Source organism: Acomys minous, assembly GCF_964271855.1.
Source record: "Acomys minous genome assembly, chromosome: 5".
NCBI lineage: Eukaryota > Metazoa > Chordata > Mammalia > Rodentia > Muridae > Acomys > Acomys minous.
In genome coordinates this window covers 110,899,563-110,919,080 of record NC_140494.1, presented here as the reverse complement: position 1 = coordinate 110,919,080, position 19,518 = coordinate 110,899,563, and the positions used below count along the sequence as shown (strand labels likewise).

At 41.8% G+C, this 19,518-nt stretch overlaps 1 long non-coding RNA gene across 1 annotated transcript; it reads right to left on the bottom strand.

Annotated features, from left to right (window-relative positions):
* Positions 1-465: 465 nt before the first annotated feature.
* Positions 466-16,970, bottom strand: LOC311597754. Its single transcript, XR_014779339.1, has 3 exons — positions 16,917-16,970; positions 14,436-14,614; positions 466-635 (listed from the first exon to the last, which is right to left on the bottom strand). It is a non-coding gene; the product is annotated as an uncharacterized lncRNA (long non-coding RNA).
* Between the last annotated feature and the right edge of the window lie 2,548 nt (positions 16,971-19,518).

The following is a 19,518-nucleotide window of genomic DNA, read 5'->3' as shown; positions in this document are numbered from 1 at the left end:
GTTGATACGTCTAAAGAGAAGGGAGCCCGTTCACCCAAAGGGGGGTAAAAAAAAAAAAAGGGAGATACTCCGGCTTCATAAATGAAGCTGGAGCCGATTTCTGAAAAGTGACTTGTGGATTTAAGAGTACCAGGCTTCTCTCTTAGGTCCCTAATCTGACTAATAGCTTCTCAAAGAAAGAGTCAAGGATTCACCTTCTGCAGGGCTTACAGAATGAGGCTACACCCTGCTGCTGTGTATCTGAAATCCACGCGCTCACATGCTCCATCCCTGAAACCTAATTATTCTGGGGGGTCAAGATCATTTGGTTATGATCCCCGGGGTGGTCCAGAAAACTTAATGTTTTGCCTTCCACAGCGTCTCAGGATGATCTCATAAGTCCTGGGTCTGAACCAACCACTCTCCAGCTTTAAAAGCCTTCACCTAAAGGACAACAGCGCAGTGATGCAGCACCTGCCTGGTGGTGTAAGCCTGGGTCCAAGCTCTACTACCGCCAAAAAGAGTCTTCTTCCTCCCTCGTTAGCCCCAGAGCTTTTTTTTTTTTTCACCATGAGCCTTCCTCTCTCCAGATGCATGCATATTTTTTCCATGTTGGGTTCTTCTTCCTGGTATTTAGTTTGTGTCATTCTTCAAAACTGAAAACAACAACAACAATAAGTTTGTTAAAGCCATATTTAAAAGAAATGTTCAGAATCCATGACAGTGTTGCACAAAGGACTGCTCGGAAAAAACACAAGCCACTCTTGCTAGTGAGAGCCTTTGTTTTTAGTGCAGTTACCCTGAAATGCATGGCTTCCTCGGAGCTGCCTATTTGAAAGTCTGGTTCCTTTTCTTAAATAATTACTTCCATTATCTATTGGCAGGTTAATTAAGATAATTGATTAAATACCTTGTATTGTCTGAATTATTATTTTAAGTCATTATAATGTATTCAGATTACATCCTGATTGTTATTCCCTTGCTTATATCTTCCGACTCCCTCCCTCCCTCCCTCCCTCCCTCCCTCCCTCCCTCCTCTGCCCTAGTCTCCTCCCCTAGACCTCTCATTTTAACCAACTGGCCTCACCTCCTTGGTCTTTTCTCCTCTTCCTCAGCTGAAGAGTACACCACCCACCCACCCCTCTTGTTTGATCAAGATCCCACTGAAATGGCACTTTGGCAGGTGAAAGAATTTTGTGACTCACCAAGCGACCTGGCCTCGAAATTACCAGTCCCCCCCCCCCTCTTGTCTGTTGTTTACGTGATGGGTAAAGTGTCACATGACTCTGGAGGCACCTCAGGAAGGCATTATTCTTTGTGCATTACATGAGACCAAAAGCATGCTAACTCTCAAGTGAGACGTCACCTACAGAAGTTATAGATTGCACTTCTAATGGGTGGTGGGCTTGAGGACAAACACCGGTCACACAGTAAAATAACTCAACAGATAACATTCCCTCCTAGACAGATCATCAGCCCGTACTCAAAACCCCCTGAGCTCAGCATGATGAAGGGGACCTGCTCAAGGGACTACATGCCACAAGCCAGCCTAGCCTAGCAGGTGGCAGTGTCACAGAGCCTTGAGCCTCACTGAGAAGTTTCTACCCAACAGGCCTGGCTTGGCTGTAGGAGATATATGCATTTCCCATCAATGCTCTGCCACTCACTGGCTGAGTCCCCTTAACTGTTCTCATCTGGGCTTCTGGGCTTATAAAATGAAGCATTCTCCAGATGCCTCAGACTCCTAAGGAGGGAACAGACGGACGTTTCCTATGTTGTTACTCATATATTGGTTGTTTTGTTCCAATGCCATAAAATTGGGTTGCTTTTTTGTTTGTTTCTGTTTTTTGTTTTGTTTTGTTTTGTTTTTCTGATTCGTCTCTATACTGGCTAGCGTAACGAGCTCCACAAAGCAATGTAAATAACTACTTGCTACGGCAGTTTACTTCCTCACGGTGAAATTATAGATTCAGACAAAGAGGAAATGTGCGTGTAAAATACTAAAGTGAACACAGAACGCTGAACCTGTCTCTTTAAAGCAAACTGAACTGTCACTCAAATCATTTTAGCATAACAAAAAATATCTTGGTGCCTACAGAGCCCCACATTAAAATTGCTCTTGGAGGAAGTATTGAAATAGAAAGCACTACTTGGGAGGATGCTGCCGGAAATGTTAGAACAAAAGGCCGTCACATACCTGGATCACGTCTATTACAGAGACATTCTTAAGACAGGGAAAAGAACCAAATGCCAGCACACTTGCACAAGTTCAAAGAATAAAATTTATATTAATCGTATCTTGTATCTAATGCTGTTTTGTGTGGTCCTAGAACTCAGCAGGACACTTAATTGTACAGAGAGGCCCAGCCTGCCTCATCTGAGATCTGTGGGACCAGAAGCATTTCAAAATGTCGGATTCTTCCCAGATTTTGGAACACTGGCACATTGCAACAAACTATCTTGAGGTGAAGCCCACATCCATTAATGCCTTACATAGACCCTAAAGGTAATTCTAGGCAAAATTTGTAGTGTGTCTGTACTTGTACTGTCACAAGAATTCAGGTATGACATTTTTCCACTTGTGGTACCATCAGCATTCAAAATGTTTGGGATCTGTGGACATCTTGGATTGGAGGTTTTGAGATGAGGATGCTCAACTTGAAGAAGATAAATAAACTTAATAGCTCAATTCAGAAAAGAGACCTCACCACAACCTTAAAGTAAGGGGGCCCACCTCCATTCTTCGTATGAGATCAGAAATAGAATGTTTTATCTTTTAGGCTGGATAAATTTGGACATCTCTATGGAAAATAAGAAAAGGATATTTTTTAAATATAGGAAACAAAAAAAAAACAGAAGATGGTAAGTTCTAGTAGTGAAGAAACTATAATGAATATGAAATTATGTTCACTAATTAAAAGAAATTTCTAGATTAATTTGAATATTTTAGAAAATCTAACAATATAATGCCATAGTTATGATCAAAAAAGACTGACAGGAAGTTTTCAAATAAAAATAAGATAAACTATAGGGCTGGAGAGATGACTCAGCCATTAAAGGCTAGGCTCACAACCAAAAATAAGATAAAAATATTCTGAAACTTGTATCATCTAGTTTTCTTTTAAATAGCTTATCAATGTAACTTATCACACTGTTGAATCATAAGAGAAAAATCATAAAATTAGCTAATGTATAAAGTAAATTTTATAAAGTCTAATATGTTATTATGATTTTAAAAATAATTCTTAGAAAATTAAAGTAGAAGAAAATTTCCTTAACCTGATAAAAAATAATAAAATCTAGAATAATAATATACATAATAGAGAAATACAAATTATTTTCAATAAAAACTTGGTCTATTATATGAGATTCATTTCCAAACATTTTTATCTATAATTCTCAGAAACAAATATTGAATACAATAAATATGTAAACTATACCACATAGTCACACCTTAGAAATATAATAATAAGCAAAACAAAAATTATCAATATCATATAACCATGAAATAATGTTGATAAACAGAAAATCAAAATGACTTTTTTTTTCTCCATAGGGTTCCAAAATGACTTTTTAATATAAGATTTGTTACCAATGTAAATATTAGCGGAGTAGACATTAAAATAACTGACAGCCCACACATTTAGTAATCCCTAGACTGGGAAAACTGTGCGTGGCTGGAAATTTGTCAAAATCCTATCTATAGAGAGAGATGTGCTGACTTTGGAGGTGGATACTGAGGTAGGTAGACCCAGGATAATTTTAAAGAGTGTCCACAGATTTCTCATATAAAATGTTATGTGTTTTTCTTGGGAGACAGTCAGTACACTTTGTGAGACTCTATGGTTAAGACCCTCTACTTACTTAAGAGGAGAAGTACTATGATATCACATTTTAAAATATATGAAATACCAAAGTCCCAGCTGGGATAAGGGACTCACTCCATTGCCGTCTCTGAGAACTCTCCTACAGTCTTTTCTATACTGAGAGGGCTAAGCCCGCCTCTCCTAGTGACTGTTACTTCATTCTGCTGTGTAGTTTTCCAATGGGGAAGGCTAAAGAGTATAGTGAAATGCTTCTGTTGAGTTGGAGAGCCTGGTTTGCCGTCTGGCTGTACTGCAAGTATTGGAGAGCTAGGCGTTGTTCATGCTCTCATAGTCCCGGTTTCTTCTTCCAAATGGAAACAAAGCAACCATCTCAACAAATAAGTGCAACAGCTTAGTGTAGAATCCTCCATCCACACTGACTGCATCGTCAGATTCCAACTGTGTCAACCAATTTCCTTTTTCCCCAAACTCATGCATACCAGGGAACCATTCAAGCTTTGCCAATTTCTTCTCTGCCAAGAGAAGAACAGGTCCCGTTGCCCTTATCAAAAAAACAGCAGCCAGATTCAGACCGTACCTCATCTCTTCAAGTTCTCGGCAATCATCTACAAATATGGCTGACAGCTGGACGGCGGGTCCTTATCTAAAAATGGATTTAGTGGTTGGGATTTCCTGTATAGTCACACCTCAAATAATTGGACATTACAATCAGGCGCTATAGAAAAAGGAAATCACATACCCCTAACCAAATGGTGAGTGAATCGACCACGTGGTCTGGACTGGAGCCAGTGTTCAGATGCACAGGCTTTATTGTGTACAACAGTCTGGCCTCTGTGGCAAGCTGGAGAGTGCCCAACTCTCTTTATGGCTGTTCTTGAACGGCTCCTGGCACTAGACAGATGGCCCCTAGCCACAGTGAAAATTTTCCATCGACACAGACATCTGGTAAATGTCCATGTCCCAATTTGTGGATGAGAAAATCAAGGGCCGCATGGCTTTGTTATCTGTGATACAAGTATGCCGTAAATGACTGTGGGGGCAGTCTAGACAGCCTGGTCGCTTTTCTCTTTGATGCGCCTACTGGGTAGCCTTTGCCAAACAGAAAGGCCCCTGGCTATTCTGCCCACTAGGTGGTTCTTTCACTCCAGAAAGACACATTTTTAGCATATTGTTTGACCACCCACCACTGAATAACGAGCTTTGTTTGATATTTTTGCCGTGTCACCAACAGTGCCTTCTTCCAACTCTGCACAACCAATGGCCAACTTCAAGAAGCATCTCCAAAGATATTTCTGCATATGCTAATTGGGCGCAAACTGTGCTGGACAGTGGGGCTGCTATGACAAGGAAAATAGAGTTCTCATGTTCACATCAGTGTGAAAACTGTAGCTTTATTTCTTACGAGATGAAGAGGTGCCTTAGCAGTTAAGAGGACTTCCTGCTCTTCCAGAGGACCTCAGTTCGGTTCCCAGCACCCACATGGTGGCTTACAGTCACCTGTAGCTACAGTTCTAAGAGATTTGACATCCTTTCTGAACTTTGAAGATTCCAGGCACACACGTTGTACACATCCATACATGCAAACAAAACACTGATATACCTAATATAAAATATAAAAAATATTTTTTAACATAATGGTTCCCATTAAAATTACATGGGATATTTATTATAGAGAGCTACTCATGAGCTCCATTCAGAGAATCTAACTCAGTAAGTAACGAAGTAGGCCAGAGTAAAAGTCCACGGACAGGTTTAGGAGAGTTAGGGTGTGTGTGCATGTGTGTGTGTGTGTGTGTGTGTGTGTGTGTGTGTGTGTGTGTGTGTTCGTGTTCACATGCACGCGTGCTTTGCCTTTTAAACAAATCTGTCAGGTAGCATTGTTTTGACATTTGGAAATTACTAACCTAGACAACCAAAATTGGTCCTTTTGTCTCAAGATCTATTTTTTTTTTTAATCCATCTTCTTTCAAGTCTTCTGCATTTTACTAGAACGTCCTTAAAAGACCTGATAGATAGGTCATAGACTCTAGGGGAAACCTTACTGTTATCTTCCTAAATGAACATGGCAAAAAAAATGCTAATGATACATTGTTACATCCTTAGATCCTACCATCACTCCACACTTCCCAGAGAAGCTTCATCTTACAGCAGATGGTAATTAGTACAGAGACAATGTACAGAGCACGGGAGGCTAACCTTGGTTGTCAACTTGAGCACAGTTGGAAACAACTGAAACTCAAATAGCTGTGTGCACTGAGAGACGTTTTTCTTGGTTGGACTATCCGAGGTCAAAGACTCACCCTAATTCTGGGCCCATATAATCTGGTAGCAGCCCATATACAAGGACATGGGATAAGGAAGTGTGTGCTTTCTTCCTGCTTGCCCTCGCTCTCACTGACAATTTGATGCATCCTGACCTATTCCTTCCCTGGTGTTAGAACCTACTTGAGATTCCAACATGGGCTGAAAACTGATAGCCCTCTAGGACCTCCCTGGGACTCCAACATCAGATTGGGAATGCTGAGACATCTAGTCTTGTGAACTAAACAACTCCTAGATCATTACCCTTCCTTTAGGAGAGGAACATAGGCCAACAGCAATTGTTGTCCTTCTCAGACCAGAGTGTAAACCACTCAAATAAATCCCTTATGTATGTATGTATGTATGTATGTATGTATGTATGTATGTATGTCCCATTATATGTCATATATATAATGTACATAACAGTATTTAATTATATAAGATACATATAACAGTTCTCTTCTTTAGAGAACTCTAATACAATGTGAGAGACCATGGACTCCTCATCCCTAAGTGGGATGTCTCCATCATAATCCTCCCATCAAGGCTGAGGGACCAGAGGTGGCAGCAGAAAGAGCCAGAGGTGGTAAGCAATTTCAAATAATCAGGGTTTTCAAACACAATGGGGTTGATGCACATAGTAACTCACAGAAACCATGACAGCATGCACATAGCCTACACAAGTTCAGAGCAGACAGAATCCCAGCACAGAGGAGAAGTAGGCACAAAACCTCATCTCTAGCCAGGAAGTTATTTGAAATTGATAGCTGGTGGGAGAGAAAATAACTCAATTGTTTTCAATGGAGTGACACTGGGCACATCAACCACACTCCAGGCCAGGCCCCATGCTCAGGAAGAGTTGGCCAACACAAATCATACTCCATGGGTTTTCTACAGGGATTGTAGTTTGTTTTGTGTTTGGATTTCTAAGAGACAGAAAGAATATGAATTTGTCTGGGTAGGGAGGTGAGGGACAATCTGGAAGGAACTGGGAAAGTTGAAGACTATAAATTGTATGAAATTCTCAAAAAAATGAAAATATAAAAAGTGTGAAAACCAAACCCTCCAGCTTAAGCACGGCATGGAATATTCCTTTGTCTAAATAACACGTTGCTATTATCTCTTGTCCAAGAAAACTTGGCCCCATGGATGCTCTGCTCTCAGACACTATCTCATTCTTATAGTGGCCCTAAGGAATACTGACCTGGTGACCCACAGACTCAGACCTCTCTGCCTTTTGACTTCTCTAGGTAGTATTAAGAGAATTTCCCTAGATTGATGGTGAAACAGCCTAACACCTTGTGGCCCATGGGCTGAAGGCTCTCAGGAGTGAGGTGAAGGTAGCTTGTCCAATAGAGTAATTCTTGTCAACCACCCATCCATCTGAAGATGCACAAAGGAAACTTCTTTCTGAAAGGCCAAGCCCTCCAGTGACTCAGATTTTTACCAGGTATATTTTGTAATTTGTGCCCAAATACTATGAAAATGGGAGTTGCAATAAAAGCAAAGTCCATTTCCTTGTGAACAAAGGGCCAGTTTACTACCAAAAGGCAAAGGTTCCAGCATGTGAGGACAAGTAGATTTGCATATGAGCCAAGCTCCTGAGGAGCTTTCAGTCGCAGGTGCAGGTGGAGAGCTGGAAGCTACATGTTTGTTTTAGACTAAGAGGACAGCAACTCGAAACGGTGAGTGGAGGGATGAGTGAACGAGATAGTATGGAAAGGACAAAAACAGAAAGGTAAGAGGAGGAAGAAAACCGTGAAAATGAAACTAAAAAAACAAAACTCAAAATATAGGTATCTTTAAATTCCAAAGGGGAAAAAAAGCACCTCCTAAAACAAAGCAATTCATTCAATTAAGTAGAAATGCTACATGGTGTTAATTGGCCATGCTAACATGAATATGTGTTAATGAAGTGAGCCAAGCCTGGATGGCCTTTGTAAACCCAGAAACAAAGCCGAATACTAAGATCACTCACTACCTGTGTTTATGAGATCTATTGTCTTGGCCACTAAACATACAATACCTACCACCCAAAAAAAGGCTCTATAGATTGTGCCATTTACTATCGTTACTGTTTTTTTTATTAATAACAAATATGAAAGCTTTTCATTTGAGCCATGTGCCTTCAATTGTGAGACAGACATCCATGAAAGTGATACACAGACACACAGCAGTTAATTGACATGAGTACTTTTTCCCCTAAAACTAAATCACCCTTAGTACACGTTCCACAGACAGACACAGGCATGCTGCTAGGGGACAGGATAAGTAAAGTGGGGGAGTGGAGGTCAAACAACTCTAAGAAGTCCACGTTTTAGCTCCCAAACCCAATATAGAGAAGGTTTCTAGGGCTCCTATTATATATTGGGAACTATTCTATGTGCTCTGCACATGCTAGTTCATTTTCTTAAGCATTAGCCTCTTCTAGCGTATCTATAATCAGACATAATGAAGTTAAGAAACTTGGCCCATGTACATTGTTCATAAAAGAGGGGAGCAGGGATCTAAAGAGCGCTGACCGCACAGCTGCCAACGACCATGTCACACTATTTCCCCACAACAGACTACCTCAGACAGTAGATGGCTTATCCATCCACTTAGTCATCCATTCACACTTTCATGGCTCTACTCACCCATCCACCAGTTATGTGTCCAATGCTCTTCTATGGTCACCTACCTGTATTTGGTATTGGGGACACAGCACTGCATAGTAATACTATCCTGACTCTACGGCGTTTACATTCATTCAACAAGGAAAGCAGCGGAGGGAGGACACACCCTCAAAATAACATCTTGGGCACAATTCTAGAACAGCATTTTAAAATTTTTTCTGTTATAGATACAAATAAAAGATATCAATGTCATCAAGGCAGGGTACTCTGTGTCCAACAGATTCAACAAGCATCCCTTGAATATCCTCACAGTGAAAAGGAGAAACTGAGCAAAGAGACCCAGGGTAGAGACAGAGCGAGGGATGGTGAGCTTTTCAGCCTTTCAGACTTCTTGGGATGAGGGGTGGGCTGGAGTTCTGGGGTCATGAAGCTAAGTGTTTAACAGGGCTCTGTTTACCTCTGCTCTCCCTTTTTCTCCAAAGACTTCAGGGTCACTTGGGAAAGCGCAGATGCAGCTTAGACAGGCTATTTCTTTGAAATTCAAGGGGGAAAGTGCAAGCAGAAATGGTCCCAGAACTTGCCCTCCCTTTGGTTCCAGTCTCCAGTGCAACGGAGTCACCACCCCCGGAATCCCTGACTTAGCAAGTGGACCCAGGGCCGGATGATTGGCATTTTAACAAGTTCTAAGGGACTGCTAGTTTTCCTGGTCCAGTGATCATATTTGAGAATCATTACCTCATCTCTTTCTTCAGAGCGCTTATCTGTCTTTTTCAGAAAGCAAAGCCTGGCTAGACTCTTTCAGCCATCACTTCTGGGCTCCGAGCTTTGGGAAGACAGACATCCTAGCCTAAGGTGCGGCCACAGAGCTTGGTGGTTAGGACTTCAGACCTGTGTACCAAATGCCTCCGTCAGTCTTATCACCTCGGGATACCTATATTATCGGACTTCATTAAAGGATTAGATGGCTTAACGTGTACAAAGCAGAACAACAGTGCAGACAAAGAATAAGCATATTGTTATTCTAATCCCACGAATGGGTTTGAGCCTGGTTCCTGAGGACAGTCCTGCCTGGACCACTGAAAGATACAACAAAATGATAACAGATTTTGTTACACAGGCACCCAGATTCACAAGTGTACATATCGACAGCAAGTACAAAGACCACTGGTGTAAGACACCACTGTGGGCTGATGCTAGCTAGCTCTCCCCTCTCCACTGTTCTCATGGAACTCTCTTACAGTCACACAGGGGTCACGACACCAGGTGAGTAATTCATGGCTTTTAAATTTCAATGAGGTGCATAATCTAACCAAGGCAGCCACACGTCCCCACCCACCAGAGGCTACCATGTCAGCTCCAACTGATTAGATAAATCAGAGCAAATGGCACGACATTCAAATATCTGCTCCTATCCAGGCCTCCAAACACCCTTGGGCAGCAACATTAGTTGAGTGTGGGACACGGTATCCCATGGACACCCATGAAGTACATATTAAACCAGGTGACCACTAAGTATGGATGCTGGGATGTGGCTGTCTGAGAAATGCACACTGTCAGTATGTGCATTTCCATGGGCTCAGTAACATGCGGATGCAGTAGTCAACCAGATTGAAAGCATTACAAAAAAATTTAGAAAGAAGTGTTATGCCTATAATTAGTGCATATGGACCTTTTCTTGTCATGACACAAGAACACAAGGCATCCGGTATTTTAAGTGTCTAGTGATGATTTGAAGCATATGGAGAAAGTGTATACATTACATATGAATCTTATACCCTTCTACAGAAGGACTCAAGCATTAATGGATTTTAGTATCCAGAGAGACCCTGTAGCCAATCACCACTGTCACTGAGGGCCAGTAGTATTTGGAGATTTTCCTACTCTAGTCTTACAGGTACCATCAATCTCTGAAGACAATCTCATTACCCACTGCTAGCCTTAGAGATGGCTGGAAAGAGGCTGCAAAGAGAATCCACGAAGGAAGGATTCTCAGTTACTAATGAAAAACCAATGTCCAAGGTCAAGCATGGAAATAAGAGGTTAAGGAGGAAGGACATGTCCTCGGGTGCCATCTCACGCTGTCATGCCAGGAGCTCTGTCACCTCTTTTCTATTAAGCTTCTCTCAGACTTGAAGCCTGTTGCCCCCTTCCTCTGAGCAACACTCAACATAGTTGAGGTCAGCTGGTACTGCCTAAAAGGTTCCATTAAAAAATAGTTAGGAACCTGACCTGTGGAATCAGATTCAGGGTTCAAATGCAAGCTTTAGAAAGTATAACTGACCCTTGAGGAAGTGTTCAACACCCTGTGCTACAACCTCTCCATGTGTAAAGCAGAGATGAGAGTTTTTCAGCAGGCTGATGTAATATGTAAAATAGAAAAGAGTCTGTCCAATCATTGTCATTTTATCACTAAAACCCAACCTAGGAAGCTTATTCTAAGAGCATGCCCAAGAATATGAGGCACAGGGAAGAAGTCACAGAAACAAGGCCTAGCTCATTCCTTGTGCACTGCAGCTCCCATCCTTTCCATATACGGAATTATAATTAATGTTGAATAACTGGCCCAGTTCCCCCTAACTCCTCATTTCTACTGTTTATGCTCACATGGACTCACCCTGACATTCTCCTCAGATATCTGTGCGTATCCCTGTGTCTGGTCTAAGAAGTGTGCCTTGTCCTTAAATGACTCTCAAGATGGTATCACCTGGTGATAAGACTACACTCACTCACCAAGACACAGTTCTAACCCTGATATCTCAAAAGTAGTGTGATCACAGTGGAAGAACCTGGCATACTCAGAATCTTTCATTTGGTTCATATCAATGAAGAGCCTATATGTGTGCCCGCTCACTCATTCATATTCTCTCTCTCTCTCTCTCTCTCTCTCTCTCTCTCTCTCTCTCTCTCTCTCTCTCTCTCTCTCTCTCCCTCCTTCCCTCCCTCCTCCCCTCCCCACCCAATTTTATCAGAATTTAGTGTCTCTGCCTCAGAAAAATCTGGCTCCCAGATAGTTGAGTTCCTGAGGAAACCAAGACATCCAAGTTGCCTAAACATAGTAGAGAATTTTCCTGGGACTGAAGGGTGCTCTCAATCCCAACCAGGAAACAGAAGAAATCCACAGTGCTAAAAGGGATGGGGATGGGATGGATGCCCATCCACAACTCCTGCCCTCCTTAATGAGTCCAAGGGATCTGCTGATGGTGTGGTTAGGCTATATGCCAGAGTTGAGTTGGCTTGGGGTCTCACATGGCTTCCTGCCTAGACAAACATGTCTCCACAGCCCCAATGGACTGTCACCTCCACAGGCCCCTCAGCCAGCATGCACACTATCCCATTGTTCTTACTCCTGCTGGCAGCTCTCTGACAAGTGCTCATTACACTTGCCCACAGCAACCCCAGCAGGGATTTGTCTGATCTGTGCACATTGTGCAGGTCTTGGGACCCAGTGCTGCCATGCTGTGACCCTCCTCTGTCTCAAGAGACATATTTATAAGCCTGGAAGCAAGGACCAAAAGACCACGCTGTGAAAAGGCCATTCAAATGATAAAGATGTTCAATTCATTTCTATCATTGAAATTTTGGTATTGTTTAGATACGTTTTATTGAGCAGATTCCCAAAATATTAAAAAAAAAAAAAAAAGGCCCAGAGACAGGCATGTGGCTCACTTTCCCAGCATTCATAGGTCCCTGGATTTGATCCCTAGCACTGTATAACGCATAGTCACACACACTTTTAATCTAGCACCTGGGAGATGGAGAGAGAAAGAGCGGACTTCATGGCCATCCTTGGCTACATAGTAGATTTGAAGCCGTCCCAAGCTCGATAAGATCCTCCCTCAAAAAGAAGAGATCCAACTCCCATTAAAATGGACTTGGTGGGGTCCCTTAGTTGTCTTTGGTGTCTCTACATCTTTGGCTGCCCCAAGCCCATAAGCATCTACAAAGAACCTTCCAATTTGGAAGTGTTCTACCATCTATCACACCCCCTTGGACTTACCCTGTGGACCTGTGTCTTCAGAAGGAGAAGCAGACAGGCTCCTTGTATCATCTTGGCATCCTTACACAGTCTCCTCAACCTAACACACTCTATCTCCCACTGGCACCCACCTGTCTTCTCTCAAGTCTGGTCCACATCAGACCATCTGGTGCGGGAGAGTTTCCACACTATGCCCTCAACTTCTGCCCAGAATGGTAGGAAGTGGCTGTCAAGAAGCAACGTGAACTTGAGACTGAGGATAACTCACAGCCAAATGTTCCCTTCCCAGCCATACTCCGCTGCACAAGAGCAGACCGTCTCCATGCCAAGGGACAGCGACTTTGGGTCTCAGGATAGGAATTTTAGAATGACCCACTTCTGATACATGTAATCTTAAACTTCTTGAGGAGGTGGTGATATTCTGTCAAGTACGGTGCCTGAGTTATGGAGTAAGCGTTAAGAATGAGAGAAGCCCAGCACTCCCCACTCTGAGAAATACCCCCTCAATCTCCATCCTTCCCGGGCCCCTTCTGAACTAATGCCACCTGCCTTGGCAACACATCTACCACTCACATGCCACACCACCCCTGAAATGCAGTGTGCTCCCACAAGAGCTCAACTCCCAGGGTCCCTCAAAAACTCCACTCAAGCCCAGCCTGTTGCACAGAATGAAATTTAATCCTCCTTGTGAGGGGCTTGCGGCTCTATTCTTAGCCACGTATGCCCTGAATGCTCAGCTTTGTTTATTCCTATTACTCAGATATTAGTCTCTTGTGTTCACGGACCAAGCCTTCCAAGGTTCTGCCAGAGCATCCAAGCACAATGTTGTGTTATATGTTTGTTTTTTGTTTGTGTGCATGTGTGTGCCATGGGATGCATGTGAAGATGAGAGGGTGACTTACACGAATTAGTTCTTTACTTCCACTATGTGTGTCCTGCACATCAACCTCAGGATTTTAGGCTTGGCAGCATGTGCCTTTACCTGCTAACACATCCTCTGAGCCAGCTTACATGTCCCAACACCATATTTTATATTGTGATTGGCACATAGGTAGTGTTCGGTTACTACCCATTGATTGATTCATGCCCCTGGCTAGGTCTCCAAAGCTGTCAGAAATCTATTTCATTCAAAGAAACAAAACTAAGGCTGAAAAAGAGCACAAGATTACGCATTTTAATCTAATTTTTAGCTCATTTCATATTTTCCCTAAGCAAACATTTGTAAATTTAATCCGCATGACAGACATCTCCTGTCTCCCATAACCCACAGCTCTTCCTCCAGTCCTCTTCCAACCTACAGCCAAGAGATTTATTTTTCATGCAAATCCATCATTTTCTTCCACTGTGTTTAAACCTCTCAGTGGCTTCCAACTGTCCCTGGGCCCTGGCCCAAATCTTCCATCTAACTTCCTAGGCTCTCTGGGTCTAGGCTGGCTGCCTTTTTTACTCCATCTCCTAGCACATTCCACCATGCTTGCTAGGAGCCAGCACATTCAGCTTATAGATCATAGAACTTCCATCCAGCCCTTCTCCCTCTCCCCTCCCTCTCCTTCTCCCTCCCTCCCTCCCCCTCCCTCTCTCCCTTCCTCTGTGTGTGTGTGCACACGTGCATGTGCGCATGAAGCTCTCACTCATGCTGTTCCCTCTCTCTAGAATGTTCTTCTCTCCTTTCACCTACTGACTGCTTTTTTAACCTTCAGTTTTCAGATAAGCGGTCCTTATTCAGCAAGGACTTACCTGAATCCCTGACACAGCTCACAGCCAATAGAATAACTGCCAAGTGTCCAGGCAGCATCTTGAGTCCCCTCATCAGCAGCTGTTGTGTTTGTTTTCCCTCCCAGATCTTGTGGCTACCAATGGTGTCTCTCGTTCATCTTGGTATTTTCGGTGCAGAGAGCAATACTAGTTGAACAGAACTAAAACATAAACATGTTTCAGGTAAATGTTTGGGAAATCTTTCCTGTTCACAACCCTTTCAGGTATTAAATCACTATGTTCTGATGTTTAGGGGAACTAGTGCTTTGAGATTAAAACATAATTTAAGAAATTCATGCATTTATAGACTGAATAAAGTGTTACACACACACATACACACTGGAGTTTGAGTCCTCAGAACTCTCATAAGTGTAATCCCAGTGTGTGGGAGGCAGAGACAAGGGATCCCCACAGCAAGCTGTCTGGACAGACTAGCTGAATTGCTGAGCTCTGGGTTCAAGTCAGGGTATTTGCCTCAATATGAAAGGTGGAGGGTGGTGAAGGAAGACACCGACCTTTAACCCCATCACATGTGTACATACTTGTAGGTATATTTTAAAAATCAATTTCAATTTTGGTTTTCCATATCTCTCTTTCTCTCTTCTCTTCCCTGATCCCTTCCAATACCCCAACACCAACGAGGAGAGAAAGGAGGTTAGTGGGGAGAAGGGCTTATTTTATTCTTAGTTACTTCCTGCTGTTTAGGGTCATCAGGTTCCTTGGGGCAAGTCTAATCTGTTGGGGGATGGCCTAATGTATTTTGATGTTAATTACTGCTTATAAAAGGGTCGTATAGAGATATGTAAAGATGATAAAGCAAAAAGTAAATTATAAAATCTACTCCTCAACTTGAGGCCTTTTACTCACAAATAAGGTTAATTTTGATTCACTGATATAAAATTTTATATATTGATACAAAGTAGGTTTAATTTTGATACATTAAAATAAAATTCAAATTTGGTATTGTTCTTCATAAATTATATTTCTATTCTATTATGAGATATTGTGCACATACAGCTCAATTAATACATAGTTTACTTCCAAAAGTCTGATAGTGTTATTATAAGCTGTTTAGGATAATTAAGTAATAAAAGTCAATTGTTGATTAATTCATAGTCATTTCAAGTATAAGAATATACATGCTAGGTTTAACAGATATGATTCTGTAGATAGATATGATAAAATAGATAAGGTCTTTAAAAACCTCAGAGACCTACAGAATTTTTATTATTTTAAGGATACTTTGACAGTAAGACAGGTTAACTCCTGACAACACCCAGCCTCCGTTAAAAAGGTGATAAACATTAAAGAACCTCCTTGTGGAGATGGCTTTAAGTGTGACAAAACAGTCACTAGACAAAAATGTCCTCGTTTCTCTCAAAGACAAAATTCTGCCTAAAATGGACAAGCCTGGATACAGGCAGAGTCAATGGCTAGACTCAGCCAAAACAGAGTAAGCAAGTCCTCAATGGCTCCTGCTTCACAAATATGTCTGTCAGATATACTGGGCCAAAAGGCTAAAGATGATGCTCCAATGTTCAGAGAGTTTTGGGTGTCTGTTCAGACAGTAAACTGTCTCTGTCATTTTTTCATTTTGAAAGCTGCTAACCCTTTTACTCAGGTAGTTAAATTTACTCTTTCTCAAGTCTCTGATGGGGTTAAAAACCAGATAGTTAATTTTAAAATTAAGCTTAGTTGTTTAAAAATTTTAAAGATACTTTTATGTCTAGATAGATTCTTTTAGGTCGACAAATACAAGCTTTAATAGATAATGATTCACTTCAGAACTTTAAACTCACCAAGATAAGATAGATAATATTTTCTACAAGGTTGCCAAATACCTTTTAATTAGATATTATATATGTAAGTCTTATCTATTGGTTTTTATAATTGTACTTACTGTATATTTTTAAGATGACCTTTTTTATTTAGACAGAAAAGGAAGAGATGTTGGGGGATGGTCTGATGTATTTTGATGCTAATTACAACTTACTATCTGTGTCACCCACCTTTTGCTTAATAAAAAGCCATCCCACCTGGAAAGGACAAAGGAGATAGGTAAGGCTAAGAGAGAGAGGAATCCTGGGGAAAAAAACTACCACAAAAAATAAATAAATAAAAAGAAAAGACTGCCATAGGTTAGATTAAAAAAAACAAAAAACAAAAAAACAAAAAAAAAAACCATGGCCAATGTAGATAAAAATCTGGCCCAGATAAAAAACGTAAACAAGTATATAAAATTATAGATGGCAGATAATTTAATAAAAGTTATTAAAAACAAATGACATAAGACTAAAACAGAGATCCCATACCTGAGGCCTTACTATAAAAAATAGTTTAAAAGATTGATAGCTGCCCTTCCCCAAGTTAACTAAGACTATTTTAAAATATAACAAGTGTCTGTGTCTTGATCAATTACTAGCCGGGCCTACAGGTAATACAGATAATTTTTAAAAACAATACCAATCCTCCTTGTTTCAGGAGATCTCCAACTTCTTCCTGTCAAACTGCATCAACAACCAGGAAGCAGCGAGGAGCACTTTCTCGGAGCTCTCAGTCTTCCTCTGGGTCTGGCATTTATGCTCATTAGTAAAGATCACGCGCCCCCCACCCCGACTCCCACCCCCCCACCCCACGCCGCCCCGCACAGGGCAGCTCCCAGCTGAGGAAGATCACCGCCCTCTCATGAGGCAGTTATCAGCTGTGGACAAACTGGAGCATTCCCCATATCCCACACCTGGGATTAAAACAAAAACATGTTTGCATATGATAAACCAAAACTTCCATAAAAAACACACACACCCATACACACACACATCTGCATACATATACACTTGTCCCCCAAAAAATGCTATGCCAAAGAGTTCATAACCTAGAACGCCAACAGTTTAGCTTAGCAAATGAAATCATTTATATCCCTTGCCACAAAGTTATCCTCTGCACTTTCCATAGACCTTGTTTGCGATCTGTTGCTTGTGGGACATGAGGGGAGTGTGGGGTGTAGTTATGGCCACAGAACTAATTGACTGCCTCCCACCGGTACATATTTTGGATATCCCTTTCCTTCCTGCTTCCCCAAGCCCTAAGACCAATGTTTATGTGCCACTCTGAGACAGTTTCACAGGTTACAAACAACCAAAGTTAGCCTGTGTGTACACGGACTAGTCAGCCACATTTGGAAAAGCAGCTTCATACTGATCTCAGTCTTGACTGAAGAGTACCAGATACAACTTAGTTCTCTGGCTTAAAGCAGTGGTCCTCAGGCCTCAGAAGCAAAGAGCATCAGAGTCATGAGAAAGACTCTGCAATGCACATCGCTAGCCTCCAGCCCCAGGACTTTGCAATATGCATGCAGATTGCTGGTCCCCAGCCCCAGGACTTTACAATATGCATGCAGATTGCTGGTCCCCGGCCCCAGGACTTTACAATATGCAGATTGCTAGCCTCCACCCCTGAGTTTCTGATTGAGCTGGTTTGAAATTCTGCATTTCTAAGTTCCCACGTGGTAGTGATACTATATTGACTCAGGAGTCACACAGTGAGAATCTGTCACTTTGGGATGCTTTACAACCCTCCCTGTGAATGAGAGTCACCCCTCTCCCTGGTTTTTTTTGTTACTATTACTATCTGAGTGGAGCCCTAGATCTCATCAATGCATCACAGTCAATGCTGACATACAGCCAGGACTGAGAACCATCTAGAATTGTCTGTCTCTGCTTAAAGACAATGGTCTGCACAGAGGGTCTTAAAATCATTGATTCGTATGCTTTTGGAAGGAATCCTTGAGCTTCTCTAAGGGGTTTAACGGAGGGAAAAGGCATGAATGTTAAAGATTTCAGACCAAGAGGAATGTATGGGTGAGATATACCAAGAAGGAAGGTACCAAAGTGACCAAACACTATTTTTACTTACCTGAGTGGGGGCCCCTTTTATGGAAACCCTTTGCATGAGGTACGCTTGCTTACATACAACTCCTATCATCTTGGGCTTAGGACTGGGTCACTTAGAGGAAGAAAGGCCTAGTACATAGGATACCTATGTCCCTTCTCAAAGGCTGAGCAAGTAAAATACAGATCTGTACATTAGAAAACCCAAATTAAATGTAAAAAAAAAATTATGGAACCACTCTCTATTTTCATAATTACTAAATTAAACTATGACCTCTGGGCCAGGTGTGGTGGTACACACCTGTAATCCCAGCACTCAGGGAGGCAGAGGCAAGTGGATCGCTATGAGTTTGAGGCCAGCCTGTTCTACAAAACGAACTCCAGGACAGTCAAGGCTACACAGAGAAACCCTGACTCAAAAACAAAACAAATGCAAGCAAACAAAAAACCTATAACCTCTCTGAGAATGCCCATCACTATCTCTAACACCCAATTCAGAGTACACAGCCAGAAAATTAGCAGCTGACTAAAAAAATATATTCTGAGAGGCTTTGGGGATGGCTCAATCAGTAAACTGCTCACCATATTAAGTCTTAAGACCTAAGTTCAATGCCCAGGACCCCTCAAAAACACCAAAACAGGTTCTATGGTGGACACCTGATAATGTTAATCCTAGCACTAAGGAGGGAGAGACAGGAATGTTAATTAGCTTAGCTTCCACATGTATACATACAGCGAGACAGGTACTTCCGTTCTGGCTTCTAAACAAAGGTAATTGGATGAACCTAATCCTCCTTCTTGGAAAGTACAATCTAAGAAGATGCAGCTGTGTCATTGTACCTGTATCCTATCTATATAAGAAAATAACTCAGATTTTGTTATGTCTTATTTATACAAATCTAAGAACGCCAAGACACATATAAAAGTTAAGTCTCATTAAAGTTCATATAAAACATAACATATACAAAAAAAAATATCAGGAAGAGCAGTGTGATAGTCGGCCAGTCTCAGGAAGATTTATGTCAGCAGGAATAGCAGCCCTTTTTGTTCCTGCTACATGCTCAACCTCTAGGATAGGTTTGGCACTAGGAGAGACTCAACAAATATTTATTCAATGGATGAATGGACTGAGCCTCATACAGCAGCCAAGGGATGTGCCTTCCAGATCCTTCCAGGGA